This window comes from Sturnira hondurensis, unplaced genomic scaffold, assembly GCF_014824575.4.
Source record: "Sturnira hondurensis isolate 20B ecotype Veracruz unplaced genomic scaffold, ASM1482457v3 Scaffold0001989, whole genome shotgun sequence".
NCBI lineage: Eukaryota > Metazoa > Chordata > Mammalia > Chiroptera > Phyllostomidae > Sturnira > Sturnira hondurensis.
This window is the reverse complement of record NW_028074620.1, coordinates 1,470,411-1,489,960: the sequence shown is the minus strand read 5'-3', so window position 1 is coordinate 1,489,960 and position 19,550 is coordinate 1,470,411.

Here is a 19,550-nt window from a genome sequence, read left to right as displayed (position 1 = left end):
TGTTCACTTCCTAGCTTTCCTTTAAATTATACCTCAGTTATGTAGTCTTCAGTGGATCCTGTTAGTCATCTACCCTGCCTCTCACATCTCTTTTAACAGACAATTTGAGTTTTCCAGGGCAAAAACTAGCCGCTGCCTACTTATCTGGAGAATTGCTTTTGGCCATGTGGAATTGCTACCTGGGAGTGAGCCTTCTTTTTCTCTGCAGCCTCAGAATGATTGACTGACACCATGGCTCAAAAGGCCAATTGGGTTAGTCAGGGTGGAACTCTCTGTGATGCTCCAGTACTTCACCTTGAGATCAGACCAAAGCTAGTTTCTTGCTGAGGCCTCATGCTTGCAGTCTTCTTTCCCCTACCTTACCTTGCTTTCCCTACTTCCCCTTCTCTTGGTAGTGCTCCTCCAATAAATGAATCATCTGAACAAGAATCTCCCGTCTCCTCATTCTACAGAGTTGGAGCTAAGACACTTCCAATATTAGCTTCTTATTGCTATAAAACAAATTACAACAGACTTCATGCCTTAAAACGGCACACATTTATTATCTCACATTTCTGTGGGTCAGGAGAGTCCAGGCATGGCTCAGCTAGGTCCATTGAGAGACTGCAATCAAGATGTCAGCTCATGCGGGGTCTAAGCAGAATGTTCGATCTTCCTAGCTCACTCATGCTGTGGGCAGAATTCATTTCCTTTCATTAGAAATGAGGGCTTCATTTTCTTGCTGGCTGTCAGTTTGCTAAAATGCTTGTAGGAACTGAACTGGAAATCCCTTCCATATAGATCCCCTACCATAGTCGTCTGCTTTATCAAAACCAGCAGGAAAGGGAGAGCCACTGTCTCATGTAACACAATCATGTTCATACACAATCATGTACATCCCATCACTTTTGCTGTGTCCTATTGGTTAAAAAAGTCACAAGTCCTTCCTACATTGCAGAGGAGGGGGTCATGCAGGAGCATGAACAGCAGGAGGTGACGATTATAGGGTCTACCTCAGGAATTTTCCTGCTAAGTAAGACTAGTTTTGCCAGTTTTTGAATTTTATGGATATAAGATCATAGACGTTGTATATTTTTGTGCTGATTTTATTTTTTCCCAATCATTTTTATTCATATGAATAGCCAAATTTTCTAAAATCATTTATTTTAAGATTCATCTGTGTTTTGTATGTGGTTGCAGTTTACTCATTTTAATTTATTTGTAATATTATATTTATTGAAAACCAATAAATTATATTTTATTCTACTATTGTACATAGTGTAGGTTTTGATTATTTCCATTTTTGCTGTTGAAAACATACATTTTTTCTGTGGGGCCATGCTTCTTGAAATTTATTAGCATGCTTATGAATCATCTGACGGACTTGTTTAAACCCATATGGACTCAACCTTAGAGTTTCTGTATCAGAAGTTCTTTTTTTTTTTTAAGATTTTATTTATTTATTTATCTTTAGAGGGGAAGGAGAGGGAGAGAAACATCAATGTATGGTTGCCTTTGTGCGTCCCCTGCTGGGAGTTGGCCTGCAGGGAACTGGCCGGCAACCCAGGCATGTGCCCTGACTGGGAATCGAACCACGATCATCTGGTTCGCAGGCCCGCGCTCAATCCACTGAGCTACACCAGCCAGGGCTTTGTATCAGAAGTTCTTGATGGGGAACTGCATCCCCACGTTTGTGATGCTGATGCTGTGGATCTGCAGTACACACACTTGAGGAACGAACCACTGCCATAAAATGCATTCTTAGGTGTGGAATTGGTAGGTACTGATATTTGTTAATACATATATCTGATAAATTTGACATTTTTCCCTCATGCAGACTGTTTCCTTAATAATTCTCTTTGTTTTAAAATTTGTTTTGTTTAATATCCCTACATTTGTTATAGCTTTGGGGGTTTGATTTATCATTTTAAAAATGACAGGGACCAGAGGGGAGAGGTGGGGAGTTTCAGGGGAAAAGGGAAAGGATTCACAAGAACAAGTATAAAGGACACATGGACAAAAACTAAGGTGGGGGCAGGGGAATGGGAGGGAGGTGGGGAGCACAGCAAGGTGGGCTGGGATGGGAGTAAAAGACAGAAAACTGTACTTGAACAATAATTAAATAAACGGGAAACAATTTAAAAAATTATTTTACTTCCAAGCTTTCTGTAAACTCCAATTTCAAGGGGCTTATAGCTAGTTATTATTTTTTATTTTAAAAAATATTTTATTTATTTATTTTTAGAGAGAGAGAAAGGGAAGGGGAAAGAGAGTGAATGAAACATCAGTGAGTGGGTACCTCTCTTGTCCCCCTGCTGGGAACCTGGTCTGCAACCCAGACATGTGCCCTGACTGGAAACTGAACCAGTGGTGCTTTGGTTTGCAGGCCCATGCTCAATCCACTGGGCTACACCAGCCAGGTCATAGTTATTATTTTTTAAATCAATATAACAATCATTGCTTTTTAACTTTGCCATGTAGTTAATTTATAGTTAATGCAATTATTAGAATATTTGGGTTTAAGTTTATTATAATTTCATGTGATTCATAATTGCTTTGCCTATGCTATATTTCCTTTTTTTCTTTGTTGTTATATACACAGATACATATACACACATATAAACATAAAAGCATACATATCCACAATAAATGTACAAAATCATATATATTTAAGAGTTTAGAAATTATAAAATTTTTAAAAGATTTTTTAAAATTTAATTTTAGAGAAAGTGGAAGGCAGGGAGAAAGAGAGGGAGAGAAACATTGATGTGTGGTTGCCTCCTTGTGTGCCCCCCACTAGGAACCTGGGCCACAACCCAGGCACATGCCCTGACTGGGAATCAAACCAGTGACTCTTTGGTTCTCAGGCCAACACTCAATCCACTAAGCCACACCAGCCAGGGCTGGAAATTATAAATTTTTTCACATGTCTGTTAATAGGTGTACCCTAAATATAAAAAATATGCACCTACAATTTATTAAATACTACTAACCATCTTTATCTGAATTGTTCTTTTGGAAAGTACAGGATTTTAGAAAATTCTTTATTCAATTATCCCCTCCCAATTTATATGCTATCATTCTATATTTTGATTCTATTTCTCTCTATATATTTAACTATATTATTTTGGTTATGCTATTATGGTTGTTCAGTTTTTTTTCTCCCCTTTATTCACCGTAGTCCTGAACCTGCCTCCCATCAGTATTCCCCTCCCCGCCTAGTTCATGTCTGTGGGTCATACATTCAAGTTCTTTGGTTTCTCTATTTCCTATACTATTATTAATCTCCTCCTGTCTATTTTGTAACTACCATTTATGTTTCTTATTCCCTGTACCTTTTCCTTCCATTCTCCCCACTCTTCTGCCACACTGATAACCCTCCATGTGATCTCCATTTCTGTGATTCTGTTCCTGTTCTAGTTATTTGCTTAGTTTGTTGTTTTGTTTTTTAGGCTCAGTTGTTGATAGTTGTGGGTTTGTTGTCATTTTATTGTTCATAGTTTTTGATCTTCTATTTCTTAGATAACTCCCTTTAACATTTCATGTAATAAAGGCTTGGTGATGATGAACTCCTTTAACTTTACCTTATCTGGGAAGCACTTTATCTGCTCTTCCATTCTAAATGAAAGCTTTGCTGGATAGGGAAAGGATAATCTTGGATGTAGGTCCTTGCCTTTCATGACTTGGAATACTTCTTTCCAGCCTCTTCTTGCCTGCAATGTTTCTTTTGAGAAATCATCTGACAGTTTTATGGGAACTCCTTTGTAGGTAACTCTCTCCTTTTCTCTAGCTGCTTTTAAGATTCTTTCCTTTTCTTTAATCTTGGGTAACTTAATTATGATGTGTCTTTGTGTATGCTTCCTTGGGTCCATCTTCTTCTGGACTCTCTGAGCTTCTTGGACTTCCTGGAAATGTATCCCATTTGCCAGGTTGGAAACCCCACAAGTTATTGTTAATTTTATTTTCTGTAATTGATGTTTATTTAAATCTACCACATATGTAACAATTTCTTCTTGTTCATCATGCCTCTCTACATTTCTGAACTTGAGTCTCCATGAATGTAGGAAGAATGATTTTTTTACTGTCTATACCTGATAATTCTAAAATTTGGATTCCCATTGTGTCTTTCTGTTTTATTTTCTTGTTTTGCTCATTTTGTCTTAAGTGTCTCATTACCTCTCTTTGTTGATACTGAATTCAAAAACTACTTTTAAAAATAATTTGAGACCTGGAATATTGTTTATTTTCTAGAGAAGATAAAAATAGTCAAGGCCATGTCAGAAACAGAATGCACTTGAAAGGACTGAGGGACTATTTACAGAGTCCTGTGGGTTAGGAAAAGGTCCATTTAAGGCCCTTTTGAGTCACCAGTGGCCATTTAAAGGAATAAGGGTAGGTAGCAGTGGAGGGCCATTTTTGGAGTGTTACTTGTAGATGGATGCACCAAAGCAGGATGGGGAAGCAATGCCCTAACTTCTCTGTCCTCCCCTCTCTGACCTCCTGACGATGCTTCCCTTTCTCTACAACCAACCAGAAGCCAGATCCCTCAATTAGGGATTAATTATACTGCAGCAAACAGCAGGGACGAGAAGGGTAGAAAGGAGATTTGGAGAGCATGTGTGAAATAACAAGTACAGTGGTGCTTTTTTTGCTCCCTTCAGCTCTTTACTAGGGCCAAAGCTTGAGTTTTGGGAGACATTTAACTAACACACTGGAATAGAGTCCCAGCTCTCACTGTCAGGGTAGAGCCTCCAGGCCTGAACCCAGAGGTGTGGTGACTCAACCAAGACTCCTGTCTTAGTGGATACTGTGTTCCACCCTGTTCTGAAGGAGTCCACTAAAAGCAAATCTTCTCCTCTCAGTCACCTTCAGTTAATCTGTAAAATCTCCTGGTAAGAAGCAGTACTCAGCCCTAATATTCTCTGTTGTACACCTGGTGATTACACACTCCCTTTTGATGTTTTTAGCAGAAATTTTGGAGGGAGGTGAGGAAAACCTAAATATTTTCTTTATTATTTGTAGGAGGATTGGAAAGGGGTTGGCAAAGCATGGTCTATGAGATAAATCCAGCCCAATGCTTACTTTTGTGTATAAAGTTTTACTGAGAAAAAAGCACATGTATTTTTTTAACTTATTGACTATGGCTGTATTCTTGCTGCAATGGCAGAGGCGAGTAGTTGTAAAAGAGGCACTAGGACCCACGAAAGCCTTAATATTTCTTATGTAGCTCTACACAGAAGTTTGATGAATCCTGGTGTGCATTCCCACCATGTTCTGAAACCAGCCATTCCTCAAAACATATTTAAAATATATATAATTCATCAGTTTGATACATCTTCAATATACCCTCTAATTAAGTTTTAGTGGCAAGCTTGACTAGACTGTTTCTTTTCCATATTATTACAGATCTATCTAATGATAGTGATATTAATGACATGTTCGGTGCTCAAACTGAAGTTAATTGGAAGGAAAATTAGTAGAAAGGAGTGGTCTAGATTACTGGAAAAGATAATCAAACTGCCACTGATAGAGACAAATGTAAAACTATAACTTCAAACTGATTAAAAATCTGATCAAGAGATTTAATTAAATGTACACACAAATATATATGGACTTACAATTACTTAAATCATGTTTTGATAATTTTAGCCCCTACTATGTGGTTGATATAGTGCTAGAATTTTTATGTGCAGTATCTCTATGAAGTTTCAATTTATGTTGAGTTAATTATAATTACTTTCCTTTTACAGATGGGTAGACCGAATTCTAGAGAGTTTGAGTAATGTGGTTATGATCTCAAGTTTGCAGGTTACAGTCTTGAGGTTTGGATCCACTTTAGAGTAAAAGCATTGAAAGGACCACATGAGGCCGTTTCAGGTACTTCTTTTAGACAGCAGGCCTTGCAGCCCCAACAGGTTATATTCATTTCAAACACAGTAACAGTTCCACATTTGACTTTTTGTTTCTGTTGTTTACTGAAACAAAAAATCGTATGGATAAGGAGAAAATATTTTCTTTGAAGTAGCAGTGGGGCAAATCTGATTGATTTGGGCTGAGGGATACTGACAATTCAACGGTAGCCAGCTGAAATTGCATTTCCAACAGAAGTGTTTAAGCCTAGCCTAGAGGGCTGCAGTTGGCTCAAGCCTGCTGCACGGATTCTTTGCAGTGCTTCTGAAGCAATGCAAGTCTTTGAGGCATCTTTTGACTCTGTTATGTGTTTATTATGTTCGTAAATATCAAAGAAGTGTAGGACAAGTTTGGAAACTTCAGCTAAAATACAGATAGGCTCTGGGGAATTATAATTGCATTTTTAAAGTTGTACTTTCTGTGTATTTTTCTTTGTATTTTTGTTCATTTACTGTATTTTATTTTTATTATTGTTGTCCAGTTAAAATTGTCCCACCTTTTCCCCCATTGCTCTTCCCTGCCCAGCTCCCCCACCTGCTTCCACAGTCAATCCCCACCCCATTCTCCATGCCCATGAGTCCTCTATTTATGTTCCTTGACTTGCCCCTTCTCCTTTATTCTCCTGTTACACCCCTCCCCTAGGCCCTCTGATCACTGTTGTGCTTTATTTCCATGTCTCTGGTTCTGTTTTTGCTCACTAGTTTGTTTTGTTGATTAGGTTCCCCTTACAGTTGAGATCATATGATACTTGTCTTTCACATCCTGGCTTATTTCACTTAGCATAATGCTCTTCATTTCCATCCATGTAGTCACAAAGGGTAGGAATTCCTTCTTTCTTTCTGCTGCATATTCTATTGTGTAAATGAACCAGCATTTTTTGATCTACTCATTTACTAGCATTTGGCAATTATAAATAGTGCTACTATGAACACTGGGGTGCATAGGTTCATTTGAATTGATATTTCAGGATTCTTAGGGTATAATCCCAGCAGTGGGATCACTGGATCAAAGGCAGTTACATTTTTAGTTTTTTTAGGAAATTCCCTACTATTTTCCACAGTGGCTTCTTCAGTCTGCATTTCCACCAACAGTGTACTAGGGTTCCCTTTTCTTCACAACCTTACCAGCATTTGTTGTTTGCTGATTTGTTAAGGATGGCTATTCTGACTGGTGTGAAGTGATATCTCATTGCAGTTTTAATTTGCATCTCTGCTGGCTAGTGATGTTGAGCATTTTTTCATGTTTCTGTGGGCCCATCCTTACAAAAATGTCTGTTCAGGTATTTTTTCCTTGTAAATTTCTAAAACTATCCCTAGCCTAATCTGAACTGGAAAGTATTTGTCTTTTAAAATCTAACTGATGTTTAGGTATCTGTGCCTTTCTAATGTCCTCAATTGCTTTTCAAGCAAGGTATTTGTACTTAGGACTTTGTTTTGCTTTAACTTTGCCAAAGATTTGCTCTGAATCTGAGGCCATGAAGAAACTATTTTAGCCTCTAGACAGACAACTTCATCTTGACTGGTAAATAATAGAAAATGGGGTTGTTTTTGCAGAAGCCCCATAGGCTTAACTTTAGCAGCTTTGAACACTACAATAGATTTAACATGTTTTTGTTTCTAAAATTATTAAGTAAAAATAAACATCAGTAAATGAGTATATAAAAAAAAAACTATGGTACATTTACATGATGGAATACTACACTGCAGAAAGAAAGAAGCTCCTACCCTTTGTGACAGCATGGATGGATCTGGAGAATATTATGCTAAGTGAAATAAGCCAGGCTGTGAGAGACAAGTACTACATGATTTTACCTATATAAGTGGAATGTACTTGATAAAACAGGGAAGCAAAATATAACCAGAGAAATTTAAATTAAGAATAAACTAACAGTAACCAGAGGGGAGGTTGGAGGGGATATTGGGGGGAAATGGGGAAGGATTTTTGAGGAACATATATAAAGGATACATGGACAAAGCCAAAGGCGGGTAGGATAGAGAGTGGGAGGTGAGGATGGCTGGGATGGGGAGGAGTGGTGGAGTGAAATAGAGACAGCTGTATTTGAACAACAATAAAAAATACATAATTAAATTATCCATAATGTTATGCTAGTAGGTATGTTTATATATCATAATTAGTCTGAGGTAAAAAAAAATGAGCCAAGGAAGTGACTTAACCACTGCAATACTTTCTGTGTTAGTGTTTCATCCTTTCTTCACCCATTTTTTGCTCCAGACTCCCAAATTGTTTAGTGTGCAATATATTTGTCATGAAGAGAGAATATATAGGAGACTGTAGAAAGGCAGAAATTGGACCTAGCAGAAACAAGGGAAACTATCAAATCAGAGGACATCACTGGAGAATTAATTCATTTAGAGATTCAAATATGTAATGTCAATATAATGTAGCATGAGAGATTACTGAAAGTTGATCTCTACTATCTCTAGAAGGACTGACTGGTACTTGTCCTACACAGCTTGAAAACATTCAAAATATATTTTTGCAAGTTACTTTAATATGTTTTCTGTAGAACAAAAATAAAACAAGGGGGTGGCTTAGAATATTTTTATATGACAATGAAACGACCTTAAATATTCTTCAGAGTGGAGAAAATGATTGGAAGAGATAATATCAGTACCTTCAACTTTAAGTTGGCTGAAGATAATTTGTTCAGTTTCAAACCCTCTTCTAGTTTTAACTATTCTGCCAAATATACATCCCTATCTAGGGGTTACTTCTACCTTAACAGTTCTACTATTATATATTAGTTTTGCCTACTTTGGAAATTTATACATGTTTCATACTATCCATATTATTTAATGCCTTTCTTGTTAGATCCATGAGATTCAACCATGTTATTGTACTTAAATTTAGTGCATTCATTCTCATTGGTGTTTAGTATTCCTTGTCTATTGTATTACACATTATTTTTTTTAATTTTGCTTTTGAAGATTTTTTTTACTTCTAGAGCCACATCTGAAGTATGCAAAGTCCTGGAAAAAAGGTGTGTGTGTGTGTTTTTGACAGGTCTCTGCTATATAAATGATTGAATTATAAATGAATTATAACATTTATAGGTCCATGTGATTATGATGATTTATCAATAAAAATTTAGAATAAATAAAAAAATGTATTGCACCTGTGCTTATTTTCCCATCAGTAGACATAAAGATCTTCCTAATATCCAGGTATCTTTTTGTTCAGGTCCAGGAGTGTAGGGGCTTGTTTGCCCACAAAGTTCCCCCATCTGCTACAGATGAAAGTGAAACTACAAAGACATGATCTGCTTGGGGAGGAAAGGTGGCTGATCTCTCAAAGGAGAAAGGCCAAGAGCCCCTTCCTCAAGTGGCTTTTATTGGGTTCATTTGCACAAGAATACAGGTAAGGAGCAAATAATAGACAGCATTCAAAGAACTATGAGGGCTTATTCTCAGTCAGGGTCAGATAGCTAAAGAGCCATAAAACTTTGAGGAACAAACTTCTTGCTTGGACCCTTATCATTTAAATGAGAGCATTCTAAACAAAGCAGGTTTCACAGGATTTTACATACTTTTTCTTAGGCCTAATCACCCGGATCCCACTCTAGCTGGCAAGGAGCTTCACTGCCTTCCCCATGATGGGTTTTTAGGTTTAAGTGGATTAGAGCCAGGAAGTGCTTCTCCCAGACAAAAATGGGGACTCTGTTATGTCAGAATAGCTGGGGGGTGAGGGTCTATCACTCCCTCTTTGTTGCAGCCTGCCAAGTCCTTCCATGATGACCTCCCAAGTGACCATGTCTGGCTTAGGTTGCCTCCCCTCTGAGGGGTCTTACCCATCTCTGACTATCCGACCATGCATTGGGGGCAAAGGGATGAAGCAGAAGCAGCATTCGCTACCAGAGACCAGCTTTATCTCCTTAGTGGCTCACCTTCGGAGTTTATTCAGTCTTAGCCATGGGGGCAGTTACAACTCCTGAAACCAGGCAGAGCAGTTCCCAATGCAGGACTATGTCTCCATGTTTTTTATTTTAAAATGTCCTATTCTTGGCTAATTATTTTGCTCTTACTACAAGGAAAACATAACAACACTATTATTATCCACAATACCATGGCTCTTCAGAACCCATTGTTCAATTTATATTGAAGCAATATAAATCTTCTTGCTCTTGCCTTTTCCTAACATCTTTTATTAAATGCTGGTAACCTCACATTAGTCATGATATCACATTAGCCATTTTGTCACCTGTGAACATGGGTGTCCAATGACTCTCTTAAAGATTGTTACTTTTTCTTCATTGATTATGATGACAAATGCAAGTTGTATCCATAATTTTATAGAAATAATTAACATTACATCATTTTCAACCATGTTAAATTTGCCATGCAAAATTTTATAGGATAAATAATCTGGATAGCATATGGAAGACATAAAAAAGGTCTACCCTGGAGGACTGGCTGATATGTGATGTGCATCCTTAGAGAGCCCAGGAGATTGCACTGGATGCCTATGAAGAAATGTGTGCTGCCAGCTGCACCATTCCCTGGTGCAATAGACTAGAGGTGGCACTAAGGTAAGAGCTGATGCATGGACCTACATAAGTAGCTCAAGTTCAAGGGTTGGTCAGCAGAGTATATTGGTGTTTATCATGTATCACTCCAAATCAATATATTGACACAATTCTGGTGACTCAATTTCATGTGATACTATAAATTTAAAAAAATTGCCAGCCAAGGGTCCCTAGACCTTTTTGAGGGATAAGGTCAATGTCATGAGTGAGGTAGAAGATTAAAAAGCATCGATAAGGTGGCAAACAGGGACCAAAATAGGTGCCTGGGCTCAGGCACTTCATATGGATGATAATGCCAGTTTTGGATAGTTTTACCCACTGGAGAGAGATGGAAAATATTAAGGAAGACCCTCTCAAGCAGGGGGTTGAGGCATTATTAGGTAAGGCTTTTCTTGCCTAGGTACTATTAGAGGGGTTGGTTCTAGTTTCACCTATTATAAATAAATTTGTTATGGATAACAGTGTGGTGATTGTGGAGGGATGAGGGGGGCCTAATGGGGGCAAGTGGCAATGAAAAATAAATTGACAAATAAAGTAAAATAAACAAATAAAGCTACGATGGACATTCTTGGTTCACACATGAACTGATTTTTGCTGGCTCAATACTTAGGGTGTAAGTACTTGATTATAATTACTTAGTTATAATTGAGCGTAATATGCATGTTCACTTTAATAGATACTGACAGTTTTTTAGAGGACTTGTATCAAGTCACAGTCCTAGTACCATGAAAAAATCTGTTTTCTACATTATTGTCAGTATTTGGTGAGGCCATATCATTTTTCTAATTTAGCTAATCTGATGGATTTAGTGATATCTCATGGTGGTTTTCATTTAGATTTTCCTCATGAATAATGATACAGAGTGCCTTTTCCTGTGCTTATTGGCCATGTTTATATCCATGTTGATGAAGTACGTGTTCCTATTTTTTGTTTCATTTCTGCAAGCTTTTTTTCTTATTGATTTGCAGGAACTTTCAATATGTATCTTTAATACTAGTCTTTTATTGGCATTTGTATTGCACAAATTTTTATTCTATGTCAGGCTTGCACTTTCATTCTGTAATGGTGTCTTTGATAAAATGTTTTGCTTTATTTTCAATGAAATCCAATTTTTCAACATTTTTTCTCTATCATTAGTACAATACTTTTTTTTTTCTTGAGAAATCTTTGTTTAGCTAAAGGATAAGAGTATACGAGGTCTGTCCCAAAAGTATCCATCCATGTAACATGAAGAATAAAGACATTTTTTGAAGAAGATAGAAGATAGAAGAAACATTATACCTAGGACAATGGCACCTCAGTCCTCTTCAAAGTAGGCAGCTTGGGACCTCATACAGTTCTCCTAATTGCCATCAGCTGCCCCATCGTATTTTTTCCTGAATCTCCTCACAGATCTGAAATCTCTTCCTTTTCAAAGCTGATTTTAGTTTTGGGAAAAGCCAGAAGTTGCAAGGTGCCAGATCTTGGGTTGTAGGGGGTCTGAGTCACATGGGTTATTTGATATTTTGCCAAAAAACTCTGCACAAGATGTGATGCATGAGTGGGTGATCGAGATGGCCACACAGTACATATGTTCTGTCAACAGCATCTACTGTCCCCACTAACTAGTGCAGTAAAGTTGCCATTGTTCAAGCATGCACATTCCAGTCCACTCTGCTTGGATGCCAGGTTACATCAATGTCTTGCAAACCATTCTCATTATATTAACAATGTCTGGACTCCTTATGGACAAAGCTTGTACTCTTTTTATTTTCTTCTAGATGATTTATTGTTTTACTATTCTCCTTATTCTAGCTCTTGCATTGGTTATTGAAAAGAACATTCTTCCCCTACAACATTGAACTGGCATATTTGTGGAAAAGCCAGTGGCAGTGTAAGTGTGATTCTGGGATCTCTTTTCTGTTATAGTGGATCTTTTTCTTTTAGATTGGTGCCAGTACCACAATATTTTAATTACTGTAAGTACATATCTTAATATTGAGGAGTGTATTGCTTCCAAAGTTATTTTTCCTAAAATATTTCTTTACTACTCTTTATCTTTTTGACATTATTCTTTTCTTTGTGGTTTAACAGGATTTCTCTAAGATAATTTTTCTTCTTCCTGAAAAACTTCCTTTAGTTTTTTATTTCAATTTATGTATCCTGGCAATATATGATGTGAGATTTACTTGTCTTAAATTTTTTAAGTAAATTTTTTTTATTTTGCCTTCATTTATTATAGATACATTTACTAGATATTGGATTTTACTGACACGTTTTAAAAAAGTAGTTTCAGGTTGTTTTCAAGGTTTTGTTCTCCCATTCATTAATTTTGGTGAAAAATTAGCTGTGGTCTTTATTATTGGTTTTCTTTTGAGGAGAATTTTATATTTCATTCCATTATATTTCCTTGTGTAGCTGCTTTTGATTTTAAAATTTTAGAACAGTTTTAGATTGACAGAAAAAAACTGCAAAGTTAATACAAATTGTTTCCATATTATCTGCTCCCAGTTTCCCCTGTTATTAACTTCTCGTAATAATATGGTGTACTGGTTAAAATTCCTAAACCAATATTGATACAGTATTAACTAAAGCCCATACTTTATTTAGATTTCCTAATTAAACTAATCTATTTTTTAAATTGAATTTATTGGGGTAAACATTTCAATGATAGATGATCTTTACTTTGCATTGTGTGCTGACCACCTGAAGCTAAATCATTTCATCTATCAAATTCTCAAGCTCGGTTGTCATTATTTTGGTTGTAGAACTTCTATTTAATTTTTAAAAATTGATTCTCATACTCTGGTGAAATTTTAGTTTTACTTCCATTTTCTTGACATTTTAATCATGATTGCTTTTGAAATGCATCAAAGAATTTTATTTTTATTTATTTTATAGAATTTATTGGGATGACATTGGTTAAGAAAATTATGTAAGTTTAAAGTATAATCATAGTTACTTTAAACCTCTTTCTAATGTCTCCAACATTTGTTTTACCCATGGCCCTGTTTCTATTTTATGATTTTCTTTTGGTTTTTGATCAAGCAGTTTTCAATCCTGGCATGTCTTTTGGCATGTGTGCTGGACCATGAGTAATAGCATTTAGGTTAGGTGATGTTAACTTTCTCCAGAAAAGACTCAATTTCTCTCTCATATGCAAAGCAAGGGAGGACCAATGATCTTGCTATAGTCAGGTCCTGGTTTCAGCCTTTCTTAGGGTAGTTTGTCCTTTTTTTTAATGGAGTAGCCTTTAGGGGCTTATCTGAAATCTTGGGTTGTTTACCAGGACTCTTGCTTTGGCAGGCCCTGACCCCAGCCTTGTTACTCCAGCAACACAGAACTTCAGGTATGTCTGCTCAGTGTCTTAGCCACCGAGCCTTATTTTCCACTTTTCTTCTTGGTGTCTTGCACATGGAGCTTAGTTGTCAGCCAATGTCTCATAGGTAAATTGTATATAGAATTTCTAACTCCTGTGCAGTTCCTTCCTTTCTGTGATGTTGGCCAGGGAAATCTGTGCATCTCCAAATTCTAACTTCTGTCTCCTTGGCCTGATAGAACTGCCTCCTGCTCCCTTCCCTATGCTGCATGTTGGTAAATGCCCCAGAGAAAAAGTAGAGGCAAGTTTGAGTCTCACATCAATGAGCTTACTTTCTGTCTGTGATATTGATGTTTCAAGGTTTGTCTTCTGTTGGGAACTGCTCTGCCTGGTTTCAGGAGTTTTAACTGCCCCCCATGGCCAAAGCTGAGTGAGTGACCTCCAGACTGTGAGCCACTCAGGAGACAAAGCTTATCTCTGGCCACAGTGCTGCTTCTACTTCATCCATCTCTGGCCACAATGCTTGGTCGGTTAGTCAGAGATGGGTAAGACCCCTTAGAGGGGGGGCGGCCTAAGCCAGACATGATCACTTGGGAGGCCCTCAAGGAAGGACTCTGGGGGTGCAGCAAAGAGGGTGTGATGGACCGTTACCCCTCCCAGCAATTCGGACATAGCCTGAGTCCCTATTTCTATCTGGGAGAAGCACTTCCTGGCTCTAATCCACTTAAGCCTAAAAATCTATGACTGGGAAGGCTGCTAGAGCAGGTTCCAGGGTGAGTGGGCATAAGAAAAAATTTGTAAAGTCCTGTGAAGCCTGCTTTGCTAAGAGTGTTTTCATTCATATGATAAGGGTCCAAGCAGGAAATGAGTAGGTCTCCCAAAGTTTTTCAAACCCCTTGCCTGACAGACACTGACTCAGATTAAGCTCTCAGATTTCTTTGAAATGTTATCTATTGTTTGATCCTTGCCACCTGACATTGATTGATGAGATTTACCTGTATTTCTGTGTATTTCAACCTAATAAAAGCCATTGAAGAAGAGGTTCTTGGTCCTTCTCCTCTGAGAGATTGACCACCTCTCCTCCCCAAGCAGATCATGTCTTGGTAGTGTTATTTTTATCTGTGGTGGATGGGAGACTTGCTGGCAAAGTTGTCCCCACAGTCTTCTTTAGATGACAAAGCAGGAAATAAGTCACAGTTTCTCTTAAAATAATCCTTTGTGCCACAATGGGAGAGTTTCACTGGTCCTACTCGGTTTCTAGTCCCAACTTTTTTTCATTTTTGTCTTTATCCCTCTCTTTCTTATTCTCCCATTTTCTTTTTTTCCTCTTTGGCAATAACAAATTCCTTGCTTATCTTTTGCAGAGTACTATTCCTTTTTAAAAAAGTTTTCTTGTCACTCTATCCTGCAGGATCCATTTTCTACCACAAGTCTTTAATTTTCCAAGTGAAGGAAGTTTCTGTTTTAGGAGGACTTCTAATTTGGTTGTAAGAAAATATTCTCCCTACCCCAACCAAATGTCTACAAATGTATGTATCAATTTTAGCATGAATGATGCCTAGTTCCAAAGAGAAATCAAAGTGGTTTAATAGAAAGAAATCAAAGTTCTTAAACCTAAAGTTCATGTTTGTACTTATCTTGCTCTCAATTTGAGAGTAATGTTTCATGTACTCTAATATGTTTTATTGAGTTCTTTGATAATATTTAAAATTTTAAACCTGACTTGAAGCTCCTTAAAATGGAAGAAGATACAGATATAGATGTAAATATATGTCGGTTTTATTTGTAAAATTGATTTCTAAATGAAGCATTGATACTACGAATATTGCCCTTATAAGCCTGATATCACCTTCCATTTTATTTTTGTAGGCTAATGCTCTGGATTCAAATAGATAAGTTACCATTTAAGCAGATCCCCCCCCCCCTCTCTCTCTCTCTCTCTCTCTCTCTCTCTCTATATATATATATATATATATATATATATATATATATAGCACTGTTCACTTGAGGTTGCTGTCCTCATGGAGACTACAGTTTTGTTGGTGGGACAGATATTAATAAAATAACAAAATACAAACTACAGACTGTGAACATTTTTGAAAAATAAATATGTAGCCTCTTTGAGAGTATGTAATAGAAGCATAAGATATTAGATGAGAATAAACAAACTAAACAAACAAACAAAACAAATGAAACAAAACTTCAATGTTAAAATTTTATCAAAGGTCATGCATTATTTCTGCCATAATCCTGAATAATCAGCGAGGTAAATGATTTTCAGTGACAACTAGAATCCAAATTTTTTGTTCTGAATGTAGCACAAAATTTCTAATCATCACATTAATAAAATTCTAGTGTGTAGGAGGTTTCCCACAAGCCTACATATTGTAGCTATAAGATGTCCTTTATTTTTTACATTTATTTTTATTGTATTTTCCATTACCATTTATCTACCTTATACCTCCTTCCCCTGTGAAATCACCACACTGTTGTCCATGTCCATGAGTCCTTTTTTCTCAGCCCCTCCACTTTATAACCATTCCCCCAACCCAGAGCTGTCAGCCTGCTCTCAGTCTAAGAGTCTCTATTTTGCTTGTTAGTTTAATTTGCTCATTAGATTTCACATGTGAGTTAAATTATATGGTATTTGCCTTTCTCTGACTGGCTTATTTCACTTAACATAATGTTCTCCAGGTCCATCCATTCTGTGGCAAAGTGTAAAATTTTCTCTTTTTTATGGACAAGTAGTATTCCATTATATTAATATCCCATACTTGTTTTACACTTTGGCTGCTTCCATTGCTTGGTGATTGTAAATAATGTTGCAGTGAACATAGAGGTGCTTATGTTAATAGAAATAGCATTTCAGGTTCTTTGGATAAATTCCCAGAAGTGGAATTGCTGGCCTGTGGGTAGTTTCATTTTTTACATTTTTTGAGATATCTCCATACTGCTTTTCACAGTGGCTGCACCAGTCAGCATTCCCATTAACAGTAGAAAAGAGTTCCCTTTTTCTCCACATGCTCCCTAGCACTTGTTGTTTGTTGATTTTTTATGATAGCCATTCTGACCAGTTATAATTTGCAGGTGACTAGTAATGTTGAACATCTTTTCATATGTCTATTGGCCATCTGTATGTCCTCTTTGGAGAAGTCTCTGTTCAGGTCTTTGCTAATTTTTAATTAGAAATTTTGTTTTTATGGTGTTCTGATTTTTAAGTTCTTTATAAATTTGGGATATTAATTCCTTTTCAGATGTACTGGAGAATATGTTCTTTCATTCATGAGTTGTCTTTTTATTTTGTTGATGGTTTCCTTTACTGTGCAAAAACATTTTAGGTTAATGTAGTTCCATTTATTAATTTTTTTATGTTATATTCCTTGCCTTAGGAAATATATCAGATAAAATATTGCTATGGTCAATGTCCAAGATTTTTATACACTGCCAGCATATACTCAATGGGAAAAAACTATAAGTATTTTTATTAAGATCAAGAATAAGACAGGGATGTCTGCTCTCACCTCTCTCATTTGACATAGTACTGGAAGTCCTAGCCACAGCAATCAGAGAAGAAGAAATTAAAAACATCCAAATTGTAAAGGAACAAGTAAAACTGTCTATATTTGCAGATGACATAATAATGTACAGAGATTTCTAGATATTCTACCAAGAAATTAATACAAATGATAAATGAATTCAGCAAAGTAGCAGGATAGAAAAGTAATATCCAGAGATCAGTTGCATTTTATATGCCAATAATGAACTATTAGAAAGGGAAACTAAGAAAACAATCACATTCACAATTGTTTCAAAAAGAATAAAATATCTAAGAATAAATCTAACCAAGGATGTTAAAGATATATAGTCAGAAACTCATAAGACACTGAAGAAAGAAATTGAAGAAGATGCAAATAAGTGGAAGCATATACCACATTCATGGATAAGACAAATTAACATCATTAAAATGTTCATACTACCTAAAACTATTTATAAATTCAATGCAACTCCTGTCAAGATACTAAGGATGTATTTCACAGAAGTAGAACAAATATTTCAAAAAATGTTTAATTATTATTCAAGTTTAGTTGTCTCCATTTTCCTGCCACCACTCCCTCTGCCACCCACCCCTATCCCTACCCTCAGTTACACCCCCCAGCCTTCAAAAAGGCTCTGAATAGCAATAGCATTCTTGAGAAAGAACAATGTTGGTGGAATCACACTATTAATATCAAACTATAATACAAGGCCAGGCCATGGTAATCAAAACACATGGTACTGGCATAAACACAGATGTATAGATCAATGGAACAGAATAGAGAGCACAGAAGTAAACCCACACCTTTATAGTAAATTAATATTTGACAGGGGAAGCAGTCATGTACAATGAGCCAAAGATAGATTATTCAAAAAATGGTGTTAGGAAAAATGGACAGATAAATGCAGAAAAATGAAGCTAGACTACCTTATTATACCACACACAGAATAAATGCAAAATGAACTAAAGACAAATGTTAGATTTCAAACTTAAGAAACCTGTAAGAAAACATATAATGCCCTTTAAGTATCACTCTATTTTGATGGGGTAGGTGGTTGGTATAGGGATAGAGAAAAAGAAAGTTCTTTGTTAGATATTCAATGTATTATTTCCAAATTTCTTTTATGCCCCAAGTTGGTGCTGATAGTTGGGAAGAAGGGTGGGCTAATGTTTTTTAGGGCAGATCACATTTACTTGAATGTGTACTCGATGTGTGTGCAAAAACTATTGAAAGTTGAATGCCTCAGAAGAGAATACCTACCAAACACTATTGTCCCTTGAAATGCCACTAATTTTGTTCTTGCAGCTTAGCCAGGGGAACACTGAGCATGGGAACAGTGGCAAGAATGTATACAGTTTTCCTGGGGAATGGCAAACATAATGGTGAGTACAGAGAAAGGTAGAATAGAATGCAAAACAATAGACTGTGCCCGGATCATGGCTTCTGGGGTATCTTGCTAAGAATTGGTAGGTACCAGGGGAGCCTTTGAAAAGGGTATGTGTATGTGTCAGGAAAATAACTATTATTTGATAAGATTCCTTTGAGAAACCTGAGAAAGGGGATTAAAAAGAGAACTCTGGATTGTGAGACTCAAGATTTCCGGAAATATCACCTTTAATTAAGCATCATCCATTTGTTTCTTTTGGGGGAAAAAAAAAATCAACAACTGGAGAGTTTTAATGAATATGATATGATTGAAAGATATTGGTTAAAAACATCTTACCTTTTGAACACACAGCAAAATATGCAATATATTGTCACCCCAATAAATTTCATAATTAAAAAAGACTCAAGGACACAGACAACAGTATGGTGATTGCCAGAGCAAAGGGGGGTGGGGAAGGTAGAAGAGGGTAATAGCAAAATAAATGGTGATGGAAGGAGACTTGATTTAGGGTGACAAACACACAATACAATATACAGATTATGTATGATAGAATCTTACATCTGAAACCTTACTTTATTAACCAATGTCACCCAAATCAATTCAATGGAAAAAATACCCTACCTTCTGAACAATTTATCTGTTTTTTTTTTCAATGAAAAAAACACTCTACCTTTTGAAAAATTTATCTGTGATTCTTTAGGTGATTTTCTTACTATTTTAAGAATTTTTGGTTTTAGACTGTCTCACACCACTTTGGCCCACAATTTAAGGATAGATGAATGAAAATATTTAAGAAATCACTGTCTCTATCGTTTGCCACTGAGCCGTGGACAGCTCTACTGTAAATCATTTTAGAAGCCTCCTGAATTAAAATGAAAACCCACTGTGTCAGTTTGT